The 27,678-nt window shown below is 38.2% G+C and overlaps 1 protein-coding gene across 1 annotated transcript in view; it reads right to left on the reverse strand.

The window, feature by feature from the left end:
• Positions 1-20,348: 20,348 nt before the first annotated feature.
• The window catches only part of LOC112612054 (zinc finger protein 91-like), a 55,958-nt gene continuing 48,628 nt past the window's right edge, over positions 20,349-27,678 (reverse strand). Inside the window, exon 6 of the mRNA XM_025366099.1 lies at positions 20,349-20,403. The gene's annotated coding sequence lies outside the window, so the exon portion shown is untranslated. The remainder of the gene's footprint in view (positions 20,404-27,678) is intronic.

The following is a 27,678-nucleotide window of genomic DNA, read 5'->3' on the forward strand; positions in this document are numbered from 1 at the left end:
GGACCCCTGGCCTCATACCAGAACTGTCTAGTATACTTTTAGCAAACAAGTGCCACTGATCTGCGTTTTCTCCTGCCCTCCCACTTTCCACTTTATTACACAAGCAGGAGGTATGCAAGGGAGAAGGCAGGAAGATGAGGAGACTGAATTCCAGAAAAGAAAGTGCTGCCTGCAGTAAGCAGACAGTTGCCCCCAAAGTGGTGTGGGCCCCCACTTACCTTAGAGACATGTGCAACACTTGAGAATAGTTGTTTTATAATTCTTAAATCAGTGAACAGACTGTAAGCATCCCATTGATGTCAGTTGCCAGGTGTCCAATGCCTGTTCTCTGCAGCAACCTTTGTGGTCCCATACCTGGGAGTGAGTTCTGTTCCTGCAGAATGCCCTGTGCATTCTGGTGCTTTTGTGCCCTCTCTTCTAACCTATAAACTGGCAACTCTAATTCTGTATTTTCACTTACAATTTTTCTGAAGCAGTAATCCTTTGTCATCCTGATCACACTACAAGTTCCTCATCCTGCAAGTACTTGTAAAAATAAAAGTAATGTCCATTCCTTCTGGAAGGTGATTGCCATGCACACAATCTACTAGGCCAGAAACATTACTGCTGGCTGTCCTGATGCAAGTCTCTCTCACCCCCATGTCCAATCAGTCACCAGGGTCTCCCCAAAACCAGGCTCCAGTCACTGACTTTGGCTGTTTAATCACTTCAGATCTAAGGTCCTCATTGAGTCATAAGCACCTCTTAAGTTAATTTTCTGCCACCAGTTTCTCCCTACTGCTGTTAATCTTCCACCCTGCTGCCAGAGTCATCATCCTCAAAAACTAAAGCTGCTTTCATTGTTTGCCTGCCTAATAACATCTCTTGGCTCCCTGTTGTCTACAAAAGGAAAAATCCAAACTCCTTCACTTATTTTAAAAAGACCCTCATCTGCTTCCAAACCAAATTGCTAGTCTGGGCTCTTGTCTCTATCTTCCACATCACTGCCACACTGAGTAATTCTTTACTGCCTCTGCTTTTGCATGGTTTGTCCTTTTTGTTGTGTCTCCATCCCCTTCCCCCAGCAAAGAACATTTACTCTTCACTCTTCTGTTGAGACCCATCTCAAATACTACCTTTTCTAGGGAGAATTCTGCCTTCTGTTCCTAATAACTTTCACCCCCATCTATCAAGTATGTCTGCCGTAATTCGTCTGTTAACATGTTTCTCCCACCTCAATAATATTTTTTCCATCTTCTGTACCTAGCACAATTGCATGGTTGGTGCTCACTGACTACTGCATGTTTGTTTATTTATTTAATTTATTTGAGAGATGGAGTCTTGCTCTGTTGCCCAGGCTGGAGTGCAGTGGTGCAATCTTGGCTCACTGCAGGCTCTGCCTCCCTGTTTCAAGCAATTCTCCTGCCTCAGCCTCCCAAGTAGCTCAGATTACAGGCACCCACCACCATGTCCAGCTAATTTTTGTATGTATTTTTAGTAGAGACAGGTTTCACCACATTGGTCATGCTGGTTTCAAACTCCTGACCTCAGGTGATCTGTTGCAGGAAGTCAGGGACCCTGAATGGAGGGACTGGCTGAAGCCATGGCAGAAGAACATAAATTGTGAAGATTTCATGGACATTTATCTCTTCCCCAATCAATACGCTTGTAATTTCCTATGACTGTCTTTACTTCAATCTCTTAATCCCGTCATCTTCATAAGCTGAGGATGTATGCCGAGACCTTGTGATGATTGCGTTAACAGCACAAACTGTTCATAAGGCATGTGTGTTTAAATAGTATGAAATCTGGGCACCTTGAAAAAAGAACAGGATAATAGCGATGTTCAGTGAACAAGGGAGATAACCTTAAAGTCTGGCTGCCTGTGGGCTGGGCAGGACAGAGCCATATTTCTCTTATTACTGAAAACAGGTAAGAGAAGTTTCCCTGAATTCTTTCCCCAGTAAGGAATATTAACAATTAACAGACCTGGGAAAAGAATGCATTCCCAGGAAAAGCTTCTGAAATGGCCGCTCTGGGAGTGTCTGCCTTATGCAGATGTAGATAGGGATGAAACACGCCCCAGTCTCCTGCAGCACCCCCAGGCTTGCTAAGATTAGGAAATTCCAGCCTGGCAACTCTAGTCAGACGGGTTCTCTGCTCTTCAACCTTGTTTATCAATGACAATGCATGCACAGCAAGACATGGAAGTCCATTAGTGATTCTAATTTCACCCTGACCTTGTGATCTTGCCCTGACCTTCTGCCCTGTGATCTTTTGTTGTGCTTGAAGCATGTGATCTCTGTGACCCACACCCTATTCCTACACACCCTCCCCTTTGAAAATTGCTAATAAAAACTTACTGGTTTTGCAGCTCAGGGGGCATCATGGAACCTGCCGTAATATGATGTCTCCTCTGGACACCCAGCTTTAAAATTTCTCTGTTTTGTACTTTTCCCTTTATTTATCAGACCAGCTGACACTTAGGGAAAACAGAAAGGGACCCACATTGAACTATCGGGGGCAGGTTCTCCCAATAGTGATCCACCTGCCTTGGCCTGGCAAAATGCTGGGATTACAAGCATAAGCCACTGTGCCTGGACTTGCATGCTGATTTCTAATATAAAAATGAAATTTTTGAAGATTTTGGAGAATACCCTCATGTAAATTGGAAGCTAAGGCCTAACTATTACTGCACATTCAGCAAAGGAAGTGGGCATAAACTAGCAACTTTGGCACATCTGTCATGCAGTAGTTTGCTGCAAGGTGGAAAAGATTTAGGTGCTTTGGTGGAAAAGACTGTTGAATTACAGAAATTCTAAAACAAAAGTTGGCTCAGTTTAAAGAGAAAAGAAAATGCTTGTTAATGCCTGGTTGCACTGAAAGCTGTCACACTGTGGCCTTTAATAATTATAAACATTTTTAATGGATTTTGGGTTGAACTTTAAATTCAATTGGAAAAATAAATGCACAGATAAAGAACCCAGATCATTTCAGAGCTCCAATGTGTGAATCCATTTTCTCTACTTATTTAGAGTTTTATTTCATTAGTGGCATGAGTAAATAGGAGTGTTGCTTTGTATATAATTTAAATTCTCTTTATTCCATTACTTCTTGGTTTTAAAATTGAATGCAAAACCAGAAACCTACAGGGTATAAATCTTGCTTGATGTGTGTGTGTGCAATGTACATACTTGATAATAATTGATTATATATCATATTTATAAAAAGAATCATTTGTACTGTTTTAGGAGAACAAACTTTACCCTGATACTTTATTGTTAAAAAAAACAAAGCACTTCTCTAAATACTAAAAATCCAAATTTTAACTTTCTTTTAAAAGAGGTACAGATATCTTCAGAAATAAACGGGATACTCAGAAGATAAGGTAGGTATTCTGAAACACAAGGTGAAACATTTGAATGGGTTTTCTTGTCAAACAACAAATTTTTAACAAAGAAAAAGTTTGCATTGTGGGTGAAATGTTCTTAGTATCTTTTATACAAGATGAAATCCTGACTGATTAAAGATACATTACTAACTTTAAATGTCTTTCAATAAGTGCTTACATACTAACTAGTATTTACACTTATACCTGGCAGATACACTTAGATATAATATTCTAACTTAGTTTCATGTCTGAGGAGGCTTGTATATTTTCCTCTGTGATACAGAAAATAGACTTTTTAAGCCATTTTATCTTTCAGAGTTCTAATTGATCATTCAGTGGTTTATAATGGTTTAATTAACAACCCAAACAGGTTTTCTGTGATTGGGTTAGTTAAATCTATATGTATTTGGTTAAAATATTCTACTTCAAAGTTTTAAACCAAGAGTAACTAAAAGATGTCTTAACTTGTGTTTCTCTGAATTTGATTTGTATTTATATTATGAAAATACGTTTTCAAAGAACCATTTTTGTGTTCAAAACTTATTAAGGTTTCACAACTTAATTTTCCTAAGTACAATTTTTTTTTTTTTTTAAATCAGACTTAGGCTCCTTTTAGAAAACACACTGTTTTTTACTACCAAATTTACCATTCCCTTTTTTTTTTTTTACATTTAGAGATTTGGATTTATTCCATAAATATTAAAATATCTGCTTGTGAAGGTTCTGTCTTTACCACCAAGCCTACTTGTATGGCAAAGACAGACAGTTGCTAATCTGATGAAAGATCACATTGAAAGAGACTCATCTAGCCACGAACAGGTCACTTCTATCTGTATTAACTGCTCAAAGTTAAGTGTGACAAGAACCTATAAAGTAAACTTTGGCCTTTGTGTATGGGAGAGGAATGGAGGATGCCGGGATGCAGGTCAAGGAGGGTATCCTGTGGAAGTAACATTTCAGCTAATATCTGAAGGATGGGTGACAGGAGAAAAAAGAAAGCTTCAGAGAACAGCCGGTACAAAAGCCCTGAGGCTGAAAAGGTGGATGTGTCCAGGGAAACGGGGGAAGTACAGTGTGTTTGGAAGAAGAAAAGACACTGAATGAGGTGAATGACAGGAATGATGAAGTAGGTAGGGGCTAGAGCCGATTGTAAGAACTCTGGAAAACTTTGAAAACTGTTGGGCTAAACAGAAGTGTGATGAAATTTGCATGCTAAGGACTATTTTTACCCAAGTAGTAAATAGACCTGGTAGAAGGAAATAATGACTGGCCTTCTGTTTGGAAGAAGATCAGTTAGAAGGCTAGTTTATGAAAACTTTGAAAAGCAATGGTGGCCTGCAGCATAGTGGCAGTAAAGATAGGAGCTCAGATGGATCTGATAGAGGTTTAAGAGGTAAGAGAGGCTTGCCGATGGGATGGTGTGGGGAAGGGATAGATAACTTCCTGATTTTGGATTTTATAGCTGGATGGATGGTGGTGCCTCACTGAGATTGGAATGCTGGATTAAGCAATGTATATGAACAAGGCATGTTCCCCACCCTTTAAAGAGTTATGTATGTTTTCCATGTTTTCAGCTATTTCTCCACTTATAATGTGTTTTAGTTGGTTAAAAATTATGTACCTGGCATGGATGATGCATGAAATGTACTTATGTAACTGATAAACCAATGTTATATTCTTACATATGAAAATAATTAAATGGCTTTCTCCTATTCTTTTCCTTCTTTCCTTTTAATTTATTGATACTAAAATGCAAAGGAAAGATTTCTTGTAGATGGCCTGAGCTTTTGGATGATTTTCAGATGAGATGTACACCTAAATGTTAAGAGTGCTGAAGTCTGTGTTTGATTTAGTGATGCTTTATCTGTTTGACTTCTAAGCATAGGATTCATGAGAAGAGACTTTGAGGAAGAAGCAAGCTAGGACTCTCAGGATGGCTTAAGCCCATCAGAGCAGTTCTGATGCTAATTAGGAGCATCGGAACTCCTTTCAAGGCCTGATTTTTCAAGTCATTTCTTCATTGAAAGCCCATAAAGAACATAAGTGGTCTTGTACCCTTAATGTCTTAGAGATACATCAATATTTTGCTTCACCAGTAATCTGTGAAAATGAAGTTTATTTAGTAAACAGAAGTTGTTGCTTATCTCCTGGATGCTAAGATCTTCACTAGCTCTGTCAGTGCCAAAGAAAATGATTCATTTTACCCCATCACAAAGAGTGAAACTTATTTGCACAGAGTGTTTGTCTAGCCAGCATTTAAATACTTCTGGTGATGAGAGACTTGCTACCTACCCCTAAGCAGTCCTTGAGATTCTACTATATTTTTTAATGGCAAACAAAGTATTTTTGAAACAAAATAGTGATGTGTTTTCTGCTGAGTTGGTACATGCTAGAAGCTGGAGTGCAGGCAGGCTGTCCTATGCTTTATGCAACTCAGGGAGACAGTGTGCAATCTGACCCCCAGAGAGTTCCATCAAGGCATGCCTCAACTACTCAGTGAGTGGCCATCTCCTACCTTAAGATTTCTGTTCCTGAGAAAAAAAAAAATCTGTTTCACTTGGCTACACAGCCATCCTCTTCCGTGTGAGCTGGGCCATCATCTTCTAAGACCATCTCACATAAAAGTTTTACTGGGACTCTCGGCCAGGCACAGTGGCTCATGCCTATAATCCCAGCACTTCAGGAGGTGGAGGTGGATCACCTGAGGTCAGGAGTTCGAGACCAACTTTGTCAACATGGTGAAACCTTGCCTCTACTAAATATATAAAAATCAGCCAGGCATGGGGGCAGGTGCCTATAATCCCAGCTACTTGGGAGGCCGAGGAAGGAGAATCTCTTGAACCTGGGAGGCGGAAGTTGCAGTGAGCCGAGATTGTGCCACTGCACTCCAGCCTGGGTGGCAGAACAAGACTTCATCTCAAAAGAAAAATAAAAAAGAAAGTCTTCTAAGACCATCTCACATGAAAGTCTTATTGGGATGCTCATTTTGGGTAATGCCTGTCTCTGATGTCATCCACATAACTCACCAAAATCGGAGGTGAGCCCCACTGTGCTCCAAAGATGTCCTCTCTTATGGTATTAATCCTGACAGATGTAACCTGAACATCCCTTTGGGCCCCAGGTAGCACTGATTTTCCCATTTTGGGGAGAATATGATTTTTCATCTCTTGCTTGAGCCCATGGATATTTCTGCATCACCACAACCATAAATATCATTAGGACAGACACCACACTTCATTCCATTTCTATATGGGATAAGATAAACTGAATATGAAGGAATAGTATTTTAAAAAGCCCTCCCTACTCCTCACTTTTTAAAATTGAAATAACTTGGTGAAGGGTGCTGGGAAGAATACTTCTAAAACTAAGGTAAGTATGTTTTTTGAAAAGCTAAATCTTAAAGTACTCTACAAATAACTCAGTTTTTTGCCTCACTGTGACCCAAGCATGTGTGCATTTAGAAGTCTAATTACAAGTGAGTCATAAATATGTCTTACCAGATAATTACCATGTTGTGAATACCCAAAATTGGAATCAATAGTATGTTCAGAAACAATTTGTGGTGACAAGTATATATGAGACAACTTTTGGATAAGCCACTCACAGCTACTTATTTTGGAGAGTGCTGGATAGTGGTGACCACACATGCTATCTGTTGGGTGATGTAAGTTTTCCTAAATATTTGTGTATTTGCACTGTTATGGTGCTGCTTCCTCAAGGCCCTGGTGTGTTACATTTTCTATGCTTTGGAGTATGGGCATGTCTTACATATGGCTGTCTCCTGGATATGTTGGATCATCTATTGTGGTAAGATTAAGTGAATGAAAGTTGAATATATTTGCTGTGAAGGCCATGAGGAAATTAATAAGTTAAAAAAAGAAATACATGTTTGAAATTTGAGTTTACTTCAGAGAAATTAAAAATTGTATCTGGTATTACAGGCCATGCGATGTGTCTTATGGTTGTCTGTAGTATGCCTATTCTTTGCATGCCCAAAGCCAGTGTCATGTTGCTAAGAATGTGAGATCAGGATATATGCTGTAAAATTACTCTTTCCTCAGGAAAGTGGATGCTCTGCCTTGGAATTCTCGAGAGAGTGTGTATGCATGTTTGGTCTTTTTGTAACAATAAGTGCTGAAAACCGTGTAGTCACTCATCTTCTCAGTTTCTCATTGATTTGGCTTATTTTTTAAGTGGCTCCAGATGTAGATGTGGTGGGCATGGTGGTCTGTGTGTTCTGAAGCTTTGTGCCTTTGTTACTCTGTTCTGCACTGGAGAGTGGATACTGTGCGGTCATGTGTTTGTTTTGTGTTATGCTAAGGAAAAGGGAGAAGTATCAGTGAATTGGAGAAGTGGAGTGGTTAACAGTGGTCAAATTCTTTTGTTTAGAGATTATTTCATTATTATCTTTACAGTAAATGGAATTTTGTAAGGGTGCCATTTGCACAGCTTGTTTCTGGGAAGTCTGATAGTAGCTAGGGCTGTCTCTGGTGTCTCTTCAGAAAATTAAATAAAAAGAAATCCACTCATAAACACCAGAAACTAACAATGAATCTGTCTAGAATACTTTTAAATAAGTTTAACCTACAGTATTCAAGTTGCAGACAAACTTTGGTGAAAACCATTTCTTAGCCAGGTTTGTCTGTATTTGCATTAAATCATATAAACCAGAAGTTAAATCTTTCTGTTTCTCTTCTACCTGTGCTAGACCTATTAATAGATAGGAATCCAGTCTGGTAAGTCAATAATCAAAAGTTGTACTTTAATTTTCACCCTTTGTTAGTTGTTAGCTTTTTTACATAGAAACACACTCCGCATGATGGCAGTAAGAGCAGAAGTCATAAGATCTACAACTACTGAGCACTAGCTACCGGCATCCTAATTGTTTTTTTATGCATCACCTTTTTCATTCATTACAATTCTATGACAGAGGGATGTAGATGTCATTATTATCCTCAGGATTCATGTGAGAAAATAGAGACCCAGAGAGACGGCCAGCTATTAGAACTCAAACTATTAAGTTTGTTTCCAGGGTTGTGCTTCTGACCCCTGCCAGACTACTTACCATAGAGACACGATTCGTTCACCAAAAAATACTAACTGAAAACCTCCTGTGTGCAGAGTTCTCCCCATTAGGCACATCAAGGGAAAAGATGGGCACACCAAGGAAAAAGTGTAAGTGTGCCAGGACAGGGTTCTGGTTTCCAGAAATAAATCACAGCTTACCTATTCAATGGCTCATTTTAACTAATATTTGATGACGTAAGTTAGACCTTCCCTTGTGTGATGATCAGGAATGAAGACTGGTGTTCTGTGGACTGAGGGGCTTGCAGAGGTCGTGTTAGTACATGAACTGACTGACTTGGATTTGTGTGGCCTTAAAGAGGGGGAGTTCAACAAGACACTAAAGCAGAATGCTGGCAGACTGAGACCCACTGGGAAAGTAGAGTGAAACCCTGAACAAAGCCTATCAAGGATCAAATTTTTACTATGTTCTCATTGGAAAGGATAGTGTGTGAAAAACAGGTGGTCTTTCACATGGGGGGAAATATTCCAGAAGTGAAAAAGGGTGGGCATGGACTCTGCGATTCTGCTGGTCTTCTGTGTGGTGGGTAGTGGGGGACTCTCTTATCTCTTGAAACCGTTTCTGTGGACACCCACTTTTAACCTCACTGAAAGTGCTGAGCCCTGTTCAAGAACTCATATGAAACCTACTTTTGAAGAGACTTGAAACTGTAAACTCGTAAGTGTTTGAGAAATTTAGTTTTGCTTTGGGTAGGGCCAATGCCTTGAGAACAGGTCGATTGGTTTGTTATAATAGGTTATTGTTACTTTACATATTATAGAAACTCAAGATTTTGCCTCAGAATTTGCATTGGGATGATCCTAAGAAGTTCATAACATGTGATATGAGCCAAGTAAAGGCAACATTTGAATTGACTACTAATCTAATCTAAAGATTTGTCCAAGATCAACTGTGATAGCCTCTGGGAGGTATTATTTCTTTGTTGTTTTGCTTTTTAAGCTGGAGGAGCAACATGTACTGCAGGACAGCGAGAGGAAGGCCTGTGTGTTTTGAGTGTGTTTGAGATGAGGTCACCAGTGCGCCTAGATTCTTTTATGCGGGTGCCTGAGCAAGTTATGAAATTGGCAAATCTTGCATTGTGATAGGCACTTGAGGGTCTGTTTCCTGTTTCTTCCTATCTGTGGATAAGGACTATTTTGAAACCAGGAATACAGAATTGAAGTCATGCATGCTACCAGCTCAATTTTAACTGACTTATCTTCTGTATTTACTACTAGTATTATTATTATCATTGTTATTTTTCTCATGACATTGGGAGAGTTTCAGCAAAACAATAGTGGAAAGCAATCTGGATGAGTAGACCAGAATTCTGGCTCCTTTCTTTTCTCATCTGCTGAATATTGCTTTCAGCAAGCTTGCATTGGGAATAATTTTTTGACATCCAAACCTAGTCCCAGGCTCTAGAACTGCAAAGATGGATATAATATGGTTCTAGTTCTAAAATTCACCAGTGCCTCACAACCAGCAAGAACAAGTGGAGAACTGGCAAGTGAGAAGCTGCAGTGGAAATAAAAGGTGATACCCTCAAATGTACAGGTTTTTCATGTGTAGAAGAAGATTGTGGGAAAGAACAAATGTAAATTCAGGCAAAAAAGCAGTTTAAGTACAGGACTTGAAGTATTAAAATATAAGGCTTGAGGACAGGGTAGGACAAGAAGTAGAGTGTGACAAGAGAATATAGTTTGGGAGTGTTGTGTAGAGATGGCGTGATAAGAGATATTGGCCTTAGGAAAATGGATGGGAGCTCAGCTGTGTAGGCTGTTGTAAGCCATCAAATGTTTTGGAGTAGGGCTGTAATGTGAGCAGCTCTGTGTTTCAGAGAGAACACTGCTAACCTTTTAGAAAGTTTAAGCTTGAAAAAAGACAATGTGTTCAGCAAAGTGCAGTACAAACTTGTACTTTGGTACCCTTTTTGAAAGACTACATTTTCCCTTTTTTAAAAGACTTTTCAGCCCAGAATATATGGCCTGCCTTCCTACACATGTTTAAATAATAATAGAAAGGTGAGAACATTTATTTTCCACAAATCAAATTCAATTAGACAATGGTTAAACTTCCCTAATTGTGTTTACTAATTGGTACTTATTTAAACTCCTTAGAGAGTAGACATCTTTAGAAGGGAGGGACTTCCTTTCTCTCAAAAACATTGAATATGAACACTAGGAGCTGAATGGAGATATGTGTAAAATAATTTTGAACAAAATGATTACTATAACGGGGATACCAAAAACTTACACAAATCAGTAAAAAGTTAAATAATTCAGTAGCAAAATAAGCAGAAGATCTTACTAGATAATTCAAAAAGTAGTACACTAAACATATATAAAACCAAGTTACCTAGTTACTAAAATGTGTATTAAAATAATGAGATGCCAGTTTTTCACACATTAAAAAGGAATTTATCTTTAATTGGAATTAAAAAAAATTTTTTTATTAAACTTTAATTTCTAGGGTACATGTGCACAGCGTGCAGATTTGTTACACATGTATACATGGGCCATGTTGGTATGCTACACCCATTAACTCATCATTTACATTAGGTATTTCTCCTAATGCTGTCCCTCCCCCCGCCTTCCACCTGATGACAGGCCCTTGTGTGTGATGTTTCCCACCCTGTGTCCAAGTGTTCTCATTGTTCAATTCCCACCAATGAGTGAGAACATGCAGTGTTTGGTTTTCCGTCCTAGTGAGTTTGCTCAGAATGATGGTTTCCGGCTTCATCCATGTCCCTACAAAGTACATGAACTCATCATTTTTTTATGGCTGCATAGTATTCCACAGTATATATGTGCCACATATTCTTAATCCAGTCTATCATTGATGAATATTTGGAATGTTTCCAAGTCTTTGCTATTGTAAATAGTGCCATGATAAACATACATGTGCATGTGTCTTTATAGCAGCATGATTTATAATCCTTTAGGTATATACCTAGTAATGGCTGGGTCAAATGGTATTTCTAGTTCTAGATCCTTGAGGAATCGCCACACTGTCTTCCACAATGGTTGAACTAGTTTACAGTCCCATCAACAGTGTAAAAGTATTCCTATTTCTCCACATCCGCTCCAGCACCTGTTGTTTCCTGACTTTTTAATGATCGCCATTCTAACTGGTATGAGATGGTATCTCATTTGTTGGTTTTGGTTTGCATTTCTCTGTTGACCAGTGATGATGAGCATTTTTTTCATGTGTCTGTTGGCTGAATAAGTGTCTTCTTTTGAGAAGTGTCTGTTCATATCCTTTGCCCACTTTTTCATGGGGTTGTTTGATTTTTTCTTGCAAATTTAAGTTCTTTGTAGATGCTGGACATTAGCCCTTTGTCAGATGGGTAGATTGCAAACATTTTCTCCCATTCTGTAGGCTGCCTGTTCACTCTGATGGTAATTTATTTTGCTGTGCAGAAGCTCTTTAGTTAAATTAGATCCCATTTGTCTATTTTGGCTTTTGTTGCCATTGCGCTTGGTGTTTTAGTGATGAAGTCCTTGCCCATGCCTATGTCCTGAATGGTATTACCTAGGTTTTCTTCTAGGGTTTTTATGGTTTTAGATCTAACATTTAAATCTTTAATCCATTTTGAATTACTTTTTCTATAAGGTGTAAGGAAGGGATCCAGTTTCAGCTTTCTATATATGGCTAGCCAGTTTTCCCAGCATCATTTATTAAATAGGAAATCCTTTCCCTGTTTCTTGTTTTTATCAGGTTTGTCAAAGATCAGATGGTTGTACATGCGTGGTGTTATTTCTGAGGGCTCTGTTCTGTTCCATTGGTCTATATCTCTGTTTTGGTACCTGTCTCATGCTGTTTTGGTTACTATAGCCTTGTAGTATAGTCTGAAGTCAGGTAGCATGATGCCTCCAGCTTTGTTCCTTTGGCTTAGGGTTGTCTTGGCAATGCAGGCTCCTTTATGGTTGTGTATGAACTTTAAAGTAGTTTTCTCCAATTCTATGAAGAAAGTCATTGGTAGCTTAATGGGGATGGCATTGAATGTATATATTACTTTGGGCAGTATGGCCATTTTTATGATATTTATTCTTCCTATCCATGAACATGGAATATTCTTCCATTTGTTTGTGTCCTCTTTTATTTCATTGAGCAGTAGTTTGTAGTTCTCCTTGAAGAGGTCCTTCACATCCCTTCTAAGTTGGATTTCTACTTATTTTATTCCCTTTGAAGCAATTGTGAATGGGAGTTCACTCACTATTTGGCTCTCTGTTATTGGTGTCTAGGAATGCTTGTGAGTTTTGCACATTTATTTTGTATCCTGAGACTTTGCTGAAATTGCTTATCAGCTTTACTAGAGTTTGGGCTGAGACAATGGAGTTTTCTAAATATACAATCATGTCATCTGCAAACAGGAACAATTTGACTTCCTCCTTTTCTAATTGAATACCCTTTATTTCTTTCTCCTGCCTGATTGCCCTGGCCAGAACTTCCAACACTATGTTGAATAGGAGTGGTGAGAGAGGGCATCCCTGTCTTGTGCCAGTTTTCAAAGGGACTCCTTCCAGTGTTTGTCCATTTAGTATGATATTGGCTGTGGGTTTGTCATAAATAACTCTTATTTTGAGATACGTCCCATCAATACCTAGTTTACTGAGAACTTTTAGCATGAAGAGGTGTTGAATTTTGTCAAAGGCCTTTTCTGCATCTATTGAGAAAATCATGTGGTTTTTGCCTTTGGTTCTGTTTATATGATGGATTACGTTTATTGATTTGCGTATGTTGAACCAGCCTTGCATTCCAGGGATGAAGCCAACTTGATCCGGGTGGATAAGCTTTTTGATGTGCTGCTGGATTTGATATGCTAGTATTTTATTGAGGATTTCTGCATTGATATTCATCAGAGATATTTGTCTAAAATTCTCTTTTTGTGCGTGTGTGTGTGTGTCTGCCAGGCTTTGGTATCAGGATGATGCTGGCCTCATAAATGAGTTAGGGAGGATTCTCTTTCTCTATTTATTGGAATGGTTTTAGAAGGAATGATACCAGTTCCTCTCTGTACCTCTGGTAGAATTTGGGTGTAAATTTATCTGGTGTTGGACTTTTTTTGGTTGGTATAGGCTATTAATTACTGCCTCAACTTCAGAGCCTGTTATTTGTCTATTCAGGGATTCAACTTCTTCCTGGTTTAGACTTCGGAGGGTGTATGTGTCCATGAATTTATCAATTTCTTCTAGATTTTCTAGTTTATTTGCATAGAGGTGTTTATAGTATTCTGTGATGATAGTTTGTATTTCTGTGGGATCTGTGGTGATATCCCCTTTATCATTTTTTATTGCATCTATTTGATTTTTCTCTTTTCTTCTTTATTAGACTTGCTAGCAGTCTATCAATTTTGTTGATCTTTTCAAAAAACCAACTCCTGGATTCATTGATTTTTTGAAGGGTTTTTTGTGTCTCTATCTCCTTCAGTTCTGCTCTGATCTTAGTTATTTCTTGCCTTCTGCTAGCTTTTGAATGTGTTTGCTCTTGCTTCTCTAGTTCTTTTAATTGTGACGTTAGGGTGTCAATTTCAGATCTTTCCTGCTTTCTCTTGTGGGCATTTAATGCTATAAATTTCCATCTACACCCTACTTTAAATGTGTCCCAGAGATTCTGGTATGTTGTGTCTTTGTTCTCATTGGTTTCAAACAGCATCTTTATTGCTGCCTTCATTTCATTGTTTACCCAGTAGCATTCAGGAGCAGGTTGTTCAGTTTCCATGTAGTTGTGAGGTTCTGAGTAAGTTTCTTAATCCTGAGTTTTAATTTGATTGCACTGTGGTCTGTGGTTTGTTATAATTTCTGTTCTTTTACATTTGCTGAGGAGTGCTTTACTTCCAACTATGTGGTCAATTTTGGAATAAGTGTGATGTGGTGCTGAGAAGAATGTATACTCTGTTTATTTGGGGTGAAGAGTTATGTAGATGTCTGTTAGGTCCACTTGGTGCAGAGCTGAGTTCAAGTCCTGGATATCCTTAACTTTCTGTCTTGTTATCTGATGTTGACAGTGGTGTGTTAAAGTCTCCCCTTATCATTCTGTGAGAGTCTACATCTATTTGTAGGTCTCTAAAACTTGCTTTATGAATCTGGGTGCTCCTGTATTGGGTGCATATATATTTAGGATAGTTAGCTCTTCTTGTTGAATTGATCCCTTTACCATTATGTAATGGCCTTCTTTGACTCTTTTGATCTTTGTTGGTTTAAAGTCTGTTTTATCCGAGAGTAGGATTGCAACCCCTGCTTTTTTTGTTTTCTATTTGCTTGGTAGATCTTCCTCCATCCCTTTATTGTGAGCCTATGTATGTCTCTGCACGTGAGATGCATCTCCTGAATACAGCACACTGATGGGTCTTGACTCGTTATCCAATTTGCCAGTCTGTGTCTTTTAATTGGGGCATTTAGCCCATTTACATTTAAGGTTAATATTCTTAAGTGTGAATTTGATCCTGCCATTATGATGTTAGCTGGTTATTTTGCTTGTTAGTTCATGCAGTTTCTTCCTAGCATTGATCGTCTTTATGATTTGGCATGTTTTTGCAGTGGCTGGTACCTGTTGTTCCTTTCCATGTTTAGTGCTTCCTTCAGGAGCTCTTGTAAGGCAGGTCTAGTGGTGACAAAATCTCTCAGCATTTGCTTGTCTGTAAAGGACATTATTTCTCCTTCTCTTAGAAAGCTTAGTTTGGCTGGATATGAAATTCTGGGTTGAAAATTTTTTCCTTTAAGAATGTTGAATATTGGCCCTCACTCTCTTCTGGTTTGTAGAGTTTCTGCTGAGAGATCCGCTGTTAGTCTGATGGGCTTCCCTTTGTGGGTAACCCAACCTTTCTCTCTGGCTGCCCTTAACATTTTTTCCATCATTTCAACCTTGGTGAATCTGACAATTATGTGTCTTGGGGTTGCTCTTGCTCTTCTTGAGCAGTATCTTTGTGGTGTTCTCTGTATTTCCTGAAATTGAATGTTGGCCTGACTTGCTAGGTTGGGGAAATTCTCCCAGAGAGTATCCTGAAGAGTGTTTTCCTACTTGGTTCCATTCACCCCCTCACTTTCAGGTACATCAATCTGATGTAGATTTGGTCTTTTCACATAGCCCCATATTTCTTGGAGGCTTTGTTCATTTCTTTTTACTCTTTTTTCTCTAAATTTCTCTTCTTGCTTCATTTCATTCATTTGATCTTCAATCACTGATACCCTTTTTTCCACTTGATCGAATTGGCTACCGAAGCTTGTGTGTGCATCACGTAGTTCTCATGCCATGGTTTTCAGCTCCATCAGGTAATTTAAGGTCTTCTTTATGCTGTTTATTCTAGTTAGCCATTCATCTAATCTTTTTTCAAGGTTTTTAGCTTCTTTGCAATGGATTTGCACATCCTCCTTTAGCTCGGAGAAGTTTGTTATTACCGATCTTCTGAAGCCTACTTCTGTCAACTTGTCAAAGTCATTCTCCGTCCAGCTGTGTTCTGTTGCTGGCAAGGAGCTGCATTCCTTTGGAGAAGAGGCACTCTGATTGTTAGAATTTTCAGCTTTTCTGCTCTGGTTTCTCCCCATCTTTGTGGTTTTATCTACCTTTGGTCTTTGATGATGGCGACCTACAGATGGGGTTTTGGTGTGGATGTCCTTTTTGTTGATGTTGATGCTATTCCTTTCTGTTTGTTAGTTTTCCTTCTAATAGTCAGGACCCTCAGCTGCAGGTCTGTTGGGGTTTGCTGGGGGTCCACTCCAGACCCTGTTTGTCTGGGTATCACCAGTGGAGGCTGCAGAACAGCAAATGTTGCTGCCTGATCCTTCCTCTGGAAGCTTCGTCTCAGAGGGGTACCAGGCTGTATGAGGTGTCAGTTGCCCCTACTGGGAGTTGTCTCCCAGTTAGGCTACTTGTGGGTCAGGGAGCCACTTGAAGAGGCAGTCTGTCCATTTTCAGATCTCAACTCTGTGCTGAGAGAACCACTACTCTCTTCAAAGCTGTCAGACAGGGATGTTTAAGTCTGCAGAAGTTTCTGCTGCCTTTTGTTCAGCTATGCCCTGCCCCCAGAGGTGGAGTCTACAGAGGCAGGCAGTCCTCCTTGAGCTACAGTGGGCTCCACCCATTTCAAGCTTCCCAGTCACTTTGTTTATCTAGTCAAGCCTCAGTAATAGTGCATGCCCCTCCTGCAGCCTCGCTGCCACCTTTCAGTTTGATCTCATACTGCTGTGCTAGCAGTGAGCAAAGCTCCATGGGCATGGGACCCTCAGGACCAGGCACATGATATAATCTCCTGGTGTGCCATTTGCTAAGATTGTCGGAAAAGTACAGCATTAGGGTGGGGGTGTCCTGATTTTCCAGGTACCATCTGTCAGGGTTTCCCTTGCCTAGGAAAGGGAATTTCCCAACCCCTTGTGCTTCTCGGGTGAGGTGATGCCCCACCCTGCTTCAGCTCACACTCCATGGACTGCACCCACTGTTCAAAAAGTCCCAGTGAGATGAACCCAGTACCTCAGTTGGAAATGCAGACATCACCTGTCTTCTGCATCACTCATGCTGGGAGCTATAGACTGGAGCTGTTCCTATTCAGCCATCTTGAAACCCAGAAAATATTTTTTTTTTTTTTTTTTTTTTTTTGAGACGGAGTCTCGCTCTGCCGCCCGGGCTGGAGTGCAGTGGCCGGATCTCAGCTCACTGCAAGCTCCGCCTCCCGGGTTCCCGCCATTCTCCTGCCTCAGCCTCCCGAGTAGCTGGGACTACAGGCGTCGCCACCTCGCCCGGCTAGTTTTTTGTATTTTTTAATAGAGACGGGGTTTCACCGTATTAGCCAGGATGGTCTCGATCTCCTGACCTCGTGATCCGCCCGTCTCGGCCTCCCAAAGTGCTGGGATTACAGGCTTGAGCCACCGCGCCCGGCCAGAAAATATTTTTTAAAATAACATGTTCCACTGAACTCCTGGCAGATTTTGCACTGTGCATCAGCAGCCTTTAAAATGTGCTACATTTCTTAATATAGCAATTTAAACTAATATATTAATTTTGACATAATGAAGTAGAATCACTTGTCTGGGGTAAATACCTGAGGTTCACCATCTCATACCAAGGAAATCAAGTGCATGGACACACAAAAACTTGGTTTAGGAGCAGACGTTTAATAGGCAAAAGAAAGAGAAAGGAGAATAGCTCTCTCTCCTGAGAAAGAGTGGGACTTCCAGCTTGCAGAGAAGTGCATTGGATTTTACAGACTGCCTTCAAGAGGCAGTGTCTGATTTACATAGGGCCAAAGATTGGCTGGATCAGTTATGGATGTTTACACAGCTCACAAGGAAGCTGGCTTCCCCACCCTAATCTTTGATTATGCAAACGGAGCGTTTGCCAGCACTATGTTGCCTGCTTCTTACTCTACATGTGGTTTACAAAGAAAAGGGAAGATGGAGCCACCATTTTGAACATGTGTAGTTTCCAGGTAGCTCCTTTTCCTATTGGCAAAGGTGCCGGCATTTATTCATGCAAGCTTACAGCTTGCTTTTCTATGTCTGCAGCTCAATCTTACAGGCTGCTCTTTGTTAAACAGAAGAGCAGCTTTTTTTGTGGGCTTTTTATTTATAAAATTTGTGGGCTTTTTATTAAAAGGAAAACTTTACCAAGGACTTTTTTTTGCCCTCACTCACTATTGGCCTAAATAATTATTTTTAACTCCTGTATCAATAATAGTTAATGTCATGGGAAACATTTATAACGTATTTGTATGTATGAATAAGCAAGATAGCAAGCTCTAACTAGTGGTTGATTTTAATTTATTTATACAAATGTGTTGGGTACAAGCATAATTTAGTTACATGCATAGATGGCATAGTGGTGAAGTCAGGGCGTTTATGGTATCCATCATTCGAATAATGTTCATTATAGCTATTAAGTAATTTCTCAGCATCCACCCCCACCCTACCTTCTCACCCTTTCATGTCAGGTGTGCTGGTCCTCAATGACCAATACACCAAAGGTAAATGTATTGTTTTCTGAGACTTAGAATTAAAAATCAACCAAACAGAAAAGATGACCCCTAAGTCAATAAAACATTTGTTTTATATATATATATATATATACACACACACACACACACACACAAACAGACGTGTGTGTGTGTGTATATATATTACTTTATACTGAAGAAACTTATACAGAGTCTTTCCCATTGCACAAACCCAAAAGTAAAGCCAAATGGCTCTACATAATAAACATTATGGTAATAACTTCAAAAAAAAATTCCTCCAATGAATGTAAATTCAAAAATAAAGTGAAACAACTGTTTCTTCAGATGTGCAGAAATTAATATAAAGACACGTAAAGACACAGGAAACACAGAAAACCAAGGTTTATGACACTTTCAAAGGAGCATAATAATTCTCCAGTACTCTAAGAAGAAAAAAAATTTCATTTAAATGACTTTAAAATAGTTTTAAAAGACTTCAAAGCATAGATTTTAAAGAAGTTCAAAGAGACACAAGAGAAATCTGAAAACCAATACAACAATAAATAAATAAATGTAGAGTATGAATGGGAAATGTTCCAAGGAGATAGGTATCTTTTAATAGAAACTGAAACAAAAATCATGGAACTGATTTATTGAAGGAAAAAGAAAATACACTGAAAGATTCAATAACAGACTGAAACAAACATAAAAAGAATTTTCAAACCTTTAAACAGGTCTTTTAAAATAATATAGTCAGACAAAAATAAGGAGAAAAGAATAAAAAAGAATGAACAAAGACTTTGAGATGTTTCTGACCACATAAAGTGACTAAACTTCAAAATTATCAGTTTTTCTGAGAAAGAAAAAACATCAAAAAGTTTAGAAAACCCTGAGGAGTTGATGGGTCAAGCTGACGAGTTGATGGGTGCAGCACACCAACATGGCACAAGTATACATATGTAACAAACTTGCACGTTGTGCACATGTACCCTAGAACTTAAAGTATAATAATAAAAAAAAAGTAAAAATAAAAAAAGAAAAAAAAAGAAAACCTATTTAAGAAAACAATTGATGAAAACTTCCCAACTCTAGCAACTGAATTAGACATACACATACAGGAAACTCAGCAAACAAAATACAACAAAATACAAACACAATATATTGCAAAACAGACATCATCATGGCACATGATAATCAGAATATCTAAAGTCAAAGTGAAGGAAGTAATTCTAAAATAAGCAAAAAAAAAAAAAAAAAAAAAAAAAAAAAAAATAAAGTAATTTAAAAAAAAAAAAAAATAAAATTAAAAGCAGACTTCTCAGCAGAAACTCTACTGGCCAGAAGAAAATGGGATGGCACTTTTAGAGTGTTGAAAAAAAAAACTGCCAACCAAAAACTTTACATCAAGCTAGAACAACCGTCACAAGTGAAGAACATAAAGGCTTACCCTGAGAAATAAATGCTGAGGAAACTAATTACCACTAGACTGGGCCTATGAAAGATGTTAAAAAAAATTCTAATATAAAAACAAAAGATTGATATTCACTATTATTAAAACATATAAAAGTATAAAACTAACAGGTCTTAGAAAAAACAGAAAGTGAAATAAATCAAATCACAACATGACAGAATTTTATTAAACTACAAAGATAAAAATAATAAAACAAGAAAATAATTAACATTATGATACTAACAAAACCTTACATATTAATATTTACCTTGAATATAAATAAATACTTCATTGAAATGTATAGATTTGGTTGCGTGCGGTGGCTCATGCCTATAGTCCCAGCACTTTGGGAGGGCAAGGTGGGTGGATTATGAGGTCAAGAGATAAAGACCAGCCTGGCGAATATGGTGAAACCTCATCTCTACTGAAAATACAAAAATTAGCTGGGCATGGTGCTGTGCGCCTGTAGTCCCAGCTACTCAGGAGGCTGAGAAAGGAGATCACTTGAATAGGGGAGGTGGAGGTTGCAGTGAGCAGTGGGATGAGATCGTGCTACTGCACTCCAGCTTGGCAATGCAGCAAGACTGCATCTCAAAAAAAAAAAAAAATAGATTTATGAAATGAGTAAGAAAAAAATAATCCAACTCTATGTTGCCTACAAAAATCTCAGCTTACTTTTAAGAAACATACAGATTAAAGGCGAATGGGGGGAAATATATTAACACAAAGAGAAACCAAAAGTAAACAGAAATATCTATACTTACATCAAATAAAACAGGCTTTAAATAAAAAGCTGTAACACAAAGGATAAAGAAGATCATCATCCAATAATAAATAAATCATTTCAGCCAAAAGATATAATAATTCTAAATGTATACGCACCAAACATCATGGCACCCAGATTTTAAAAAGAAATATTAATAAATCTATACAAAGAGATAGACAGTAATACAATAATAGTGGAGAAATTAAACATTCTACTCACATTTGAGAGACCATTGAGAGGAAATTTGGCAAATCAACAAAGTATCCCCCAAAATCAAAGTTATATCAACTACCTACTTAGACCACAATAGAATAAAACTACAAATCAATATCAAGAAAAATTTCAGAAAGTATAAATTTACAAAGAATTTAAACAAAATACTACTCAACAGTGACTGTGTAAATGAAGTAATTAAGATGGCTGACCAGGGGTGGTGGCTCACACCTGTAATCCCAGCACTCTGGGAGGCTGAGATAGGTGGACCACCTGAGGTAAGAAGTTTGAGACTCGCCTGAGCAACATGGCAAAACCCCATCTCTACAAAAAAAAAGAAATATGAAAAAATAGCTAGGTGTGGTGGTGTACACCTATTGTCCTAGCTACTCAGGAGGCTAATATAAAATGATCGTTTCAGCCTGGAAGGCAGAAGTTGCAGCGAGCCAAGACTGTGCCACTACACTCCAGCCTGGGTGACAGAGTAAACCCCATCTCAAAACAAACAAAAAAAATTTTAAGATGAAAGTTAAAAATTTGTGGGAAAAAAGATGGAAATAGAAACACAATATAATAAAACCTGTGAGATACATCAAATATAGTACTAAGAGGGAAGTTCATAGCCTAAATACCTGCATCAAAAAAATAGAAAGCTTACATATTAAGGACCTGACATCACACTTCAAGTAACTAGAAAATTAGTAACAAATCAAATTCTAAGTTAGAAGAAGAAATAACAAAAATCAGAACAGAACCAAATGACATGAAGTCCAAAAACAATAAAAATGATCAACAGAATAAAGAGTTGGTTTCTCAAAAAGACAAAATTGGTAAATTGCTAGCTAGATTAACCACAAACAGAATAGAAATCTAAATAAACAAAATCAGAAATGAAAGAACAAACATTACAGTGGATACAACAGTAATATAAAAGATCACTAGAAACGATTTTAAACAACTAGACAGACACTCACAAACCTGAAAACCTAGAAAGAATGAATAAATTCATGGAAACAACCTCCCAAGATAGAGTCAGGAAGAAATAGAGTACCTGAACAAACCAATAATGAGTATCATGATTGAGTCGGCAATAAAAAAATGTCTTGACAAAGAAAAGCTCAGGACTAGATAAATGCACAGCAAAATTCTACCAAGTGTACAAAGAATAATAATCCTCCTGAAACTCTTACCAAAAATTGAGGATAATAAAATTCTTCCTAAGTCACTCAGAGGTCAGTATCACCCTGATACCAAAACTAGCCAAGGACACAACAAAGAAAACTATTATTATATTATTTATTATATTATTATTATATAAAATAGACAAATGTAAATCAAACTAAAAGTTTTGGCGCAGAAAAAAATCAACAGGATAAATAGGCAATCTACAGAATAAAAGAAAATATTTGCAAACTATGTGCCAACATGGAACTAATATTCAGAATTTACAAATAACTCAACTCAAAATATTACAATAATAATAATAAACAAAGAATTCTATTGAAAATTGAGCAAATAACATTACTAACCATTTTTCAATAAAGACATACAAATAGCCAACATGCATATGAAAAAAATGCTCAATCTCAACTAAAAATAAAACTACCATTTTTGTTTTATTTTCTGAGACGGAGTCTTAGTTGCCCAGGCTGAAGTGCAGTGGTATGATCTCAGTTCACTGCAACCACTGACTCCCAGGTTCAAGTACTTCTTCTGTGTCAGCCTCCTGAGGAGTTGGGGCTGCAGGTGAGAGCCACCACACCTGGCTAACTTTTGTATTTTTAGTAGAGACGTGGTTTCACCATATCGGTCAGGCTGGTGTTGAACTCCTGACCTCGTGATCTGCCTGCCTCCACCTCCCAAAGTGCTGGAATTACAGGTGTGAGCTACCATGCCTGGTCAGAACTATCATTTGATTCAGAAATCTCATCACTAGGTATCTACCCAAAGAAAAATAGTTTATTATATGAAAATGATACCTATACTTGCACATTTATTGCAGCATGCTCACAATAACAAACTGTATATACCAGAAAAGCTTAATATTCAAAATATATAGAAAATTCAAAGCAAAGGCAAGTATAATGATAACAATGATAATCCAACTAAAAAACAGTCAAAAGACTGAAAAAATATTTTGCCAAAAATATTTCCCAAAAATAACCAGAAAATTAATAACAAATCAAATTCCAAGTTAGAAGAAGAAATAAATAAAAATCAGAACAGAACCAAATGACATTAAGTCCAAAAACAATAAAAATAATCAACAGAATAAAGAGTTGGTTTTTCAAAAAGACAAAATTGGTAAACTGTTAGCTAGATTTAACCACAAACAGAATAGAAATCTAAATAAACAAAATCAGAAATGAAAGAACAGACATTACAATGGATACAACAGTAATACAAAAGATCACTAGAAATGATTATTTGTATATATTTGTATATTTGAAAATATTTGTATAGATTTATATACAATGACCAACAGATATATAAAAAAGTGCTCAATATCACCTACCAACAGGAAACTGCAAATGAAAACAATGATGAGTTATCACTTCAAATCTGTTAGGATTGTTAATATCAAAAAGAAAAAATAGAGAAATAAGTAACATCTGTCATTCATGTTCCTGAGATTTCTGAAACAAATCTTTTTTTTTTTTTTTTTTTTTTTTNAATGATGAGTTATCACTTCAAATCTGTTAGGATTGTTAATATCAAAAAGAAAAAATAGAGAAATAAGTAACATCTGTCATTCATGTTCCTGAGATTTCTGAAACAAATCTTTTTTTTTTTTTTTTTTTTTTTTGAGACAGAGTCTCGCTTAGTCGCCCAGGCTGGAGTGCAGTGGCGGGATCTCGGCTCACTGCAAGCTCCGCCTCCCGGGTTCACGCCATTCTCCTGCCTCAGCCTCCCGAGTAGCTGGGACTACAGGCGCCCGCCGCTTCGCCCGGCTAATTTTTTGCATTTTTAGTAGAGACGGGGTTTCACCATGTTAGCCAGGATGGTCTCGATCTCCTGACCTCGTGATCCGCCTGCCTCGGCCTCCCAAAGTGCTGGGATTACAGGCGTGAGCCACCGCGCCCGGCCCTGAAACAAATCTTAATATCACCACTGCTCTCACACATTTCAGACATGATGGGAAAAGAACACTTAAGAAATGATCTAACATGCAGTTCCTCAAAAATACTCAGAAATATTCTTATATTCCCCCGAAACAATGGAAGAGCAGGCATATCATACAGTACCTTATAAGCCATAAAGAGGACTTTAGCTGTCACAGTACCCTCTAAGGAAAATCACTAAATAGGAAGTAGAGTCCTTAGAGAATTTAAGGGTATGGGACAAAAGATGCTCCTATTTGAGAGCTAGAGAAATAAAAATGGCTTTTTAGGAAACCTTTCTATTGAAGCAAAGCATTCTATACCACATTTTAAGGTCTGGAATTCTTTTTGACCGTTGTACCCCTCATCTCTGTTATCTGCTTCATTCATGCTTACCTACCTGAGTATTTGACTACTGTCTCATGTCTCTTCACATTCCAGGGCTTTTATTTGCTCAAAGCAGTAGATCAGATCAGAGTTACAGACAACAAGGTCTGTTTTGTTAGAAAAATTAGCATGACTTTCTGGGATTCTCCAGTTACCAACCTAGTACTATGTTCAGTAGAGAGGAGAGAATATAATGAAAGATTCTAGAAATTTAATTCCAAAATACTGTTTTCTGACAGAAACCTTTGAATATTTAAAACATATGTGACATTTCTGGGTCCTTAGCTGTACTATCCAATACTATTGAATTTAAAATTAGTGCTGGATATTGGATTTTAACATTTGTACAACAATGTTTAATGCCACTGAATTTCTAGAATTATCATTAATCTAGAGTGAAGGATACATATTAGCTCAAGAAAGGGGAAGGTTCCTGTTAATATAAAACATCTTGAAAATTTTCTTATCTATTCCAATAAACCTTCAAGTTTTTCTTAAAAGTATTAATCTAAAAATAATTTATGCAGAGCAAAACCTCCCAAAATCATTCCACAGAAGGAGAAAATAGAAGCCTTATGGTATATTAGAAAATCTGGGGGATATTTATTCTCACCAAGAGACCAGGTTTCTGTAGTTCTCTAACTTTGCATCTCTATACAAATTTCACTGAGCAGGATTCAGACATACCCACTCCTCCTGAGAGAATTCTATGGCCAAAGCCTTGAATGTTAACATTTCCTAAGAAAACCAAAACACCCACACATATTTAGCAAATGGCCATGGGTAGTATTGTTAATTTTACTCTAGGTGCTTGAGAGTTACGAGAGCTGCCTCTGTTTTACATGAGAGACTGGAATTATCCCATAAAATATTGTTAAATAGAGAAAGATTCTCTAATGTAGTTTTGTATTCTGAGGAAATAAAATGAAAAAAGATCCACAAACCAATGTAGGTACTATAGTTTTCTAAATAATACAGCATAAAATTTATGGCATAAACACAAGCATATACAGTTTTGAGTGCCATATTTACATTATACACAGTAAGTTCTGTCTAGTTCTCACATGGAGAAGTCACAGTAAGTTAGAAGGTACCTCTCAAATTTTAATGCATACATCAATGAACTGCAGATTTTGTTAAAATATGGATTCTAATTCAAGAGGTCTGGGACGAGATCTCAGTTACTGATTTGCTAACAAACTCACAAATGACATAAATGATTCTAACTTAAGGAAAATACTTTGTAAAACATCTAGTGATAGAACCTGGGTTTTATCCCCATGTATATGAGCAGTGAATGAAGATGACAGCCTTCATCTTCCAAAGCAAGATATAGACAAGAGAAACTATTAAGAAAAGGGATGTAAGAAAAATGGATGTGCTGTGGTCAAGAATAAGCTGAGGTAAACATCTGGCTCAGTATGACTCAGTGAGTTTGAGTGCAGGTGCACAATTCTCATTATGTAACCTAGTTACATAAGCTCACACTTGGCTCTGAGCCGCTACTCTGTGTAAGGAGTACACAGACAGGTGGATAGGAGGGGAAGAGAGAGAGTAAAACTGCTGATCCTGTACATATGGCTCATGTCCAGGCTTCTGCCCAGAGAGATAATAAAGCCATATCAAAACTGCCTACAATTCCTTGAGTGTTTTTCCAGTAACCCACCACTCGCCCACTGACTTATGTCAGACCTCAGCTTGGGCTGGAACCTGACACTTGGCATGACTGGGGAGCTTTCAGATTAAATGTGATTGTTTATGCACATTAGTCAGAAAATCTCTCCAAAATACCTGTTAATAATACAGTTTTTAGAAAGTAATCTTAAAGTGACGAATTCCTTCAGAAAACACGTTAACCAAGTGAATAAAATGAATTGGACAGATTGGCATCGGGTGCTGATACATATAGGAGGATGCAACATGACTTCTGTGAGATTACTGGCCAAAAACCATAAATTATTATTTTATTTATTTATTTATTTATTTTAAGATGGAGTCTCTCACTCTGTCACCCAGGCTGGAGTGCAGTGGCGTGATCCTGGCTCACTGCAAGCTCTGCCTCCCAGGTTCACATCATTCTTCTACCTCAGCCTCCTGAGTAGCTGGGACTACTGATGCCCGCCAACATGCCTGACTAATTTTTTGTATTTTTAGTAGAGACGAGGTTTCACTATATTGGCCAGGATGGTCTCAATCTCCTGACCTCGTGATCCACCCGCCTGGGCCTCCCAAAGTGCTGGGATTACAGACGTGAGTCACCATGCCCGACAAAAAACATAAATTATAATCTGAATCTAATCTTGAAAAACATGTTTTATGCAAAGTTCAAGCCACATATGATGCCCATGTTTTGTAATTTCTAGTAGTCTATTTAAATAATATCTCTTCAGCATTCTAGAAGGCACATTTCTTTGAATTAATTCCTTTACATACATATCTTTCTAAATTATTCCAGGCTATTAATTCCATTCTTTTCCAGTTGGAATTTTAAAATTATGTTCTTCAGAGAGCTGATGAAGCATTCAGATGGAACCTAAACGGTGCACTTTTCTCCCTCACTGATATCTGAGGACCCAGCAGCAACCCTAATAAGAATGTTTTATATCCCTGAAAGATTCTCTCGAAAGCTTAAGGGAATGAATAACTCCACCTTCCACAGGCTTAATCCCAAGGCACAAAGCCACCTGCACCAGCAGATTGAGTCAGCAAGACAGCAGAAGCAGGAAGAATTGGCGGGAAGACACATACCCCCGAAGATGGAGAGGGAGGCCATCTGGGTATGGCAGCTGGACAAAGGAAGCTCCTCAGCCTCCAGTCGCCTCTCTGTGCATGCCCCTTGGTCACTGATCTCACCTACCAGTAAGTGTCCCGCGAGCCCAGTTAACAGGGAAAAATCGACACAGCCTCTCTTGGTTTCTCCGGTCCAAAAATCCAGCGTTGGTCCAAGAAGGCTCTGGCATGTGCCAGGCATTTGCTGATCATCTGGTCTTAGGGGGATGCCTCTAAGCCATTCCATCCCGTCCTGGGAACAAAAAAGGTAGTAGTGACAATCGCTCCTTTTATCGTCTCCCTCCAGCTGCCCAGGACAGTACCCTTTTCCCTGTTCTCTCTAGTCTAACCCCTGTTATGCGAAATTCCAAGTTTTCCATTCCAAAGTACAGCCTTGAAGGCTGCCTCATAAAAAACCTACAAACCTTAGGCTTCGGGCAAGATATCCGTGCCTTGTCTTGTTTTGCAATTCAATCTGGACACAATACGAATTGGATAATGGGTCCAAATGGCCCGCAAATGGAACACTGGACTTTACAATTTTAACTGACTTAATCAATTATTACTGATGGCTGGAAAAATGAGGAGAAATTCCTTATATCCAGGCGTTTTTTGCATTCAGATCACAA

This window comes from Theropithecus gelada, chromosome 19 (assembly GCF_003255815.1).
Source record: "Theropithecus gelada isolate Dixy chromosome 19, Tgel_1.0, whole genome shotgun sequence".
Classification (NCBI taxonomy): domain Eukaryota; kingdom Metazoa; phylum Chordata; class Mammalia; order Primates; family Cercopithecidae; genus Theropithecus; species Theropithecus gelada.